The sequence below is a fragment of the Hemitrygon akajei genome, chromosome 9 (assembly GCF_048418815.1).
Source record: "Hemitrygon akajei chromosome 9, sHemAka1.3, whole genome shotgun sequence".
Lineage (NCBI taxonomy): Eukaryota > Metazoa > Chordata > Chondrichthyes > Myliobatiformes > Dasyatidae > Hemitrygon > Hemitrygon akajei.
The window spans coordinates 123266246-123272942 of NC_133132.1; positions in this window are offsets into that span (position 1 = coordinate 123266246).

Below are 6697 nucleotides of genomic sequence, written 5' to 3' on the forward strand. Positions count from 1 at the left end.
ACCAGCATTTTATGTGTGTTGTTGTTAAAAACTGACCTGGTGGCTAATAACGAAGAAGGAAGTTCTAAGTTCAAATTTTCAGCTAGTATGAACAATTTTTACCATGATGGGTCAAATGGCTGACATGTGAAGTTCTGATTCGATGCACTTGCCTAACAATCTCAGCTGCTAAATTTTCAATAGTTCAGCTGGGTGGGGAAGAGGGAGTGGGAAGAACTCCAGATTTCTATTACTTTTTCAGAGAAACGTACTCTTGAGAGTTCCTGAATGGACTAATTCCAAGCAGATGTGCTTCCTCTTACTTTGGGCTTTAAGATAAATTTGCCTTTGGCTGCTTATCCTAAACAATTATTATGTTTTGAATGGCTTTTTTAAAAATTGGTTGCAGTTGAAGTCAATAGATCTGTATCTTGGAAACTGGTTCAGGATGCATAAACTTCTATATTATATGTTTAGCACATTCTACTGGGGACAGTTTTGGATTTGCTGTAGGGATAGAGTTTTTTTGCTAACTGGCACTGCACTGTTGTCATTAATGACTAGCTTCAGCCATCCGTATTGGTACATCAGTAGCCTGGTCCACAGGACATTGCAGAAATTGTCAGCCATCTTGAATTCAATTCAACAACTTGTAGGAATGAATCTTTCCAGCACATGAATCAAAACAACTCATTTGGCTCCTTTGGAATGTAATACTGCACCACTGACATGTTGAAACTGATGGGTATCACTGCCAACTTGTGAAAACAAGCTTTCTGTTAGTCATTGAGATAGAATTTCTTTTTTGATTGTTTTTAACTGCACGTTAGTCGAGCTACAATATTTTGTAAATGTTAGGTTTTGTATTTCTTCTGCTCCACATCAAATAAAGTATTAGTTTTACACTTGTGCTAACAACTAACAGTCATGGTTTTCTTCAGATGGACGCTATTATAATAAGCTATTATACTTCATCAGGAAAAAGCAGTGCTTTTTTTTAGGATACTTGCTGTGATAGTTTTGAAATTTTTGACTGCATTAATTACTAGGATTTGTGCTTTATTGTGTACCTACACATCATTAGTTATCATCAAAACTAATCATGTTATAAATTGCAAAGTAGGAGTTCAAAAGGAGTAAATACGGCATTAATTTGTATTTTATGACCTTTTAAAGTATTTGCATTTTAGATGAAATATAAAAACTTGACTATAAAATAAGCATTGGAGTTGAATGCAGAAAAATTTGCATTTAATCAGTCTAACAAAATAAACTTTTGCAAATGGTGTCATTGAGCTGATACTGATGCCTCGTATTTAAATAATGTGGTTGATTTCTACGAGTTATTACTTTTTGTTCAACCCTTCCATCAGCAGCTTAAATATTGTTCCATTCTATAGCACTCCAACCATTGTAAGTAATTAATGTTCCTGGTATACTTTCTATTTTATCCAAGTTCTTCCTGCATATCATACTTTCTTCTATCTCTATATTTATATTTGGACAAAATAAAGAATACAGTACTTAAGGATTCAGGAGTTTATGGAATTATGTGAATATAACAGCCATTAATTCAAACAAGAACCCAGCCTTTCGTTCTTAATGTAAATTGAAAGCAGTAATCAGTTTTAAGTTAAAGAGCAGCCTTGCAAACAAACAATACTGTCTACAGGGCAGAGGCTGCTAGCCCATAGCAGCGGGCTGGCTGCTCAAGAGATATGATTTGCAAAGTGAAATGACCATGAGCTGCTTCAGTCAAATGTAAGTCAATGAGGTCATGTTATTTGGACTACATCAAACCATTTATCTGGTATCAAATTCAAGGAAACTTGCAGACCCAACTGATATTGTCGTTTGTCATGGTCACAGGCATATTTGTCCTATTAATTCTTGGGATATTTATATATTTAGCGAGTCAGCCCTCATAACTTAAATTTTGGGTGTCTTGGAATTCTGTCCTCCAAAACTCAGCCCCTGTATGTGAATTACTTTGACTCAGCAAAGAAGATTCAGATATGTCTCCTATTGGAGATAAGTATCTCAAAAGAAGCATTGTCAGACGCAAAATATTGAAGTAAACAATGTCATTATAACTATTGAATTGTATTGAATCATGTGCTGTTACATTTGATCCTCAGTGCATAAAGATGAGGTGTACTTTGAATTTGGAAGACTCTACCAAGAGGGTGTCCAGGAGAATACACCCTTGTTAATGTACAAACACTTAAACTGTATAACTAGCTTTAGTATGCCTCCTGGGGTGTGATTCAGGTAACAGTCACAACTACAGTTTACCATTTCCTTAATGGTTTCACTTTTGTAGTGGTTTTGTTTGACCCTTCTTCTTTCTTTTATTCCAACTATGATCCTGCAGAGTTTTAATTGTCTTTATCATAAAAAATAATTCTTTAAATATGGATACTACCAGCGAGGGCAGCTCTTGAGAAGGCTGGAGGTCTTGAATTCATTATAGTTCTAGTAATGGCAAACAGAAAGCTCTGTCTCATTTATATTGAAGCTGAAATGGAACTTCCTAATTATCACTACCAGAACTATAGTGATTCAGGACCTAAATATCTGCTAATGGAGATAGGCAAGCTTTGGACAAACCAATGTCTGACTTGAATGTCACTAACAAATAGATGAGTGGCACTTCTTTCCTGTGGGTCACTGCTGTCTCATTTGGGAAATGGTGGGGAGAACCTGAATTACCTCTGAGGAGGAAGCAAACCTGATTGACCCCTTTGGAGGCAGCAATGCTGGTCTGAAGGGACCCAAAAGCAAAATACTGCAGGGGCTGGAATTTTGAAATAAAAATACAAAATGCTGGAAATACTCTGCAGGTCAGGCTTTTGCTGTGGAGACAGAAATGGGGTTAATGTTCCAGTTCAAAGATATTTCTGAGATCTGAAGGTGTATTGTGTTCCAATAAACTGGGGATAAGCAAGTGAACTGAAAACAGTAGAACTGAAGAATTTAATAAACAAGAAAGGTCAGTTAACGAAAATGAAGAATCATTGAGGAGATCAAACATTGCATGGTAAGATTTTATAGATAGTGGATATAGACATAGACACATAGAAAACCTACAGCACAGTACAGGCCCTTCGGCCCACAAAGCTGTGCCGAACATGTGCTTACCTTAGAAATTACCTGGGGTTACCAGATCCCTATTTTTTTTCTGAGCTCCATGTACCTGCCCAGGAGTCTCTTAAAAAAAACCCTATTGTATCTGCCTCCACCACTGTCATTGGCAGCCCATTCCACGCACTCACCACTCTCTGCGTAAAAAAACTTACCCCTGACATCTCCTCTGTACCTACTTCCAAGCACTTTAAAATTGTGCCCTCTCATGCTAGCCAGTTCAGCCCTGGGAAAAAGCCTCTGACTATCCACATGATCAATGCCTCTCATCATCTTATACACCTCCATCAGGTCACCTCTCATCCTCCGTTGCTCCAAGGAAAAAAGTCCAAGTTCACTCAACTTGTTCTCATAAGGCATGCTCCCCAATCCAGGCAACATCCTTGTAAATCTCCTCTGCACCCTTTCTATGGTTTCCACATCCTTCCTGTAGTGAGGTGACCAGAGCTGAACACAGTAGTCTAAGTGGGGTCTGACCAGGGTCCTATATAGCTGCAACATTACGTCTTGGCTCCTAAACTCAATCCCATGATTGATGAAGGCCAATATACTGTATGCTTTCTTAACCACAGAGTCAACCTGAGCAGCAGTTTTAAGTGTCCTATGGACTCAGACCCCAAGATCTTTCTGATCCTCCACACTGCCAAGAGTCTTACCATTAATGCTATACTCTGCCATCATATTTGACCTACCAAAATAAACCACCTTACACTTATCTGGGTTGAACTCCATCTGCCACTTCTCAGCCCAGTTTTGTATCCTATCAATGCCCTGCTGTAACCTCTGACAGCCCTCCACACTATCCACAACACCACCAACTTTTGTGTTATCAGCAAATTTACTAACACATCCCTTCACTTCTTCATCCAGGTCATTTATAAAAGTCACGAAGAGAAGGGGTCCCAGAACAGATCCCTGAGGCACACCATTGGTGACCGGCCTCCATGCAGAATATGACCTGTCTACAACCACCCTTTGCCTTCTGTGGGCAAGCCAGTTCTGGATCCACAAAGCAATGTCCCCTTGGATCCCATGCCTCCTTACTTTCTCAATAAGCCTTGCATGGGGTACCTTATCAGATGCCTTGCTGAAATCCATATGCACTACATCTACTGCTCTACCTTCATCAACGTGTTTAATCACATCCTCAAAAATCTAGAGACCTAGAGAAATATTTGATAAGTTAAAACTGGTTTATTATCAGAGTACTGCATCATATAATTCATAATATATAGCAAATCTCATATGTTTTTAATTACAGGTTTGTCATCTGCTGTCATGTTGATTGACTGGTCACTTGGATACAATGCATCTAAGATTTATGAGGTAATGTGTAACTTTACTACTGCCAGACATGAGACTCATTAGTGCAAGATTCACACATGGGGCTGGGAGCAATAAAGCCTTGTCTGCCAGGTGCACATGTCATAAATTTCAGTGCAACACTGCTTGCTAAATCTTCAAATTCTTATCCAGGGCATATTACAATTTCAAAGATTCATTTTCAATAGGCAGGCAGTGCAATGTCAGAGATTTATTCCTGATATTTAATAATAATCTTAAAACCCTTTTTATCCTTCCTAAAACCTTATGCTTCTGGTTACTTTTTCCCTCAACTCCCACTGTTTTTTTTTGTAGGATTCCAACTCATTGTTTTTGTGATCTTGCCCCTTGTTTGCCCAATATCTTTTCTCTAGTTCTTGCTGCTTGCTCATGGAAGAATTTTTGAGTGGGCAGCTTTTCTCTAACGATGGATTCGGAGTAAATGCAGCATGGGTTGCTGCAATCTTTACAATTGTTCAACCCTCCACCTGCCAGCACCACATAAATTATAATTCAACATCGTCTGTGTATTGCTAGATGTTTTCATCCGCATCCAGTCAAAATCTGTAGTAATCTGTTTTTTGCACTTGATGAGCCTGCTGCAGCTGCAATTTGTGATGCTAATCTTTGTTTGGAGCACTAGGTCTGTCTGAATGGAATGATAGGCATAATAATCATGACAGTTTCATTTAGAAATATGTTAAAAACCAGTTGCTAGATTTTCAAATGTTTGATCATTTTTATCATCTATCTGTATGATAAGTGGTCACATTGGTTGTGTGGTGGTCTAAACAATCTAAAGAGATGGGTCATCAGAGCTGTTATTTTCTGGGCTACTTACATTATTAAAGCTCACCTGTGCACTAGATTTTCCATCCAGTACTTCTATTGAGTGGCACAGGGATCTCCAACGGGAATACACATCTTCAGAGCTGGTGAAATCTATAAGACAGTGGAAAGTGTTACCAGCAAACACGAGGGAAAAAGTTACATAAACCTAAAGGTACATCTAGTATTACACAGTGACATCTGTTAATGGTTATATAAGATTGCACTTTATAGCTGAGGCCAACCCTATGGATGTCCTACTTCCATGTTCTGGCATTAATCCTCGTGTGACAAAATGAAATTAGAGTCAACTTTTACCTTCAATTAAGTATGTTAGAGAACCCATTGGTCGGCCACTGGCCAGTTATCACTGGTACCCTCATGTTGCTCCTCCAGTCGGAAGTGCAGTGTTGGGAGGGAAAGAATTTTGATAATCTGTAACTTGTTCTTAGATGTCACATGTACATCACTAGATTGCCACTAATTTGGCCAAGAGCTTCAGTTTCCTCCCCCATTACAAAGACATATGGGTTAGGGATAGTGGACTATGTGCATGCTATTTTGATTTCAGAAGCGTGGTGTCACTTCCAGGCTGCCTGGCATAATCCTCGCTGATTTGATTTAAAGCAAATGATTCATGTGTCAATGTTTTAATTTACATGTGACAAAAGAAGCTTATCTTTATATTTACTGTGAGACAGGCTGGGTGTTATTGAAATGGAATAGTTGATGATGGGTTCTCAAAATAGAGCTTTATCTCTCTACATGAAAGAAAAACACATTTTTAAAGAGAAAAGCTGGGAGCTAAAACCAAGCTGCCAAAATAATCGTAAGTTGTGTGTGTTTTAGTGACAATAGAAAAGAAATACAAAGTGAATAAACTTTGTTCAATGTACAAATGGAGACAAAGTTGCTCAAATCTGCTTCAATCTTATAAAATCACAATTGCTTTCTTAAATGTGATCAGAAAAGTTCACAGCTGAATGAGAAACTATAAATAAATTTCCATTCCACAGTTCTCTATTTCCATTAAAAAAGATGGAATAGGGCCCACATTTTTCTTCTATGTGATATTGTTCCAGTTAAGGTTGGAGAAATAGACCCAGAACTCTGGCTCATCTTGACTTTGCAGACGTCTGGCTTGCTCACCTTTAAGCCAGTTAAGGAAATTGCAAAACTAAAGGTTACTTTTAGTTTCAAACCTTTGCCTGCCAATAGCTTATCGTGAATTACATTCTTGATGCAGTGTGATAGTGATAATGATCGCAGTATTTGAACTATGATGCAATTCTCTTGGTTTGGCCTTGTTTATTGTACCTTTCGTTTTGTTTCTGATCATGCCAAGTTAAACAATCAGCCAATGTAACAATATTAGCAGTAATGTTCACTTGGAAGAATCACTTGTGATTGAAATGCCATTTTA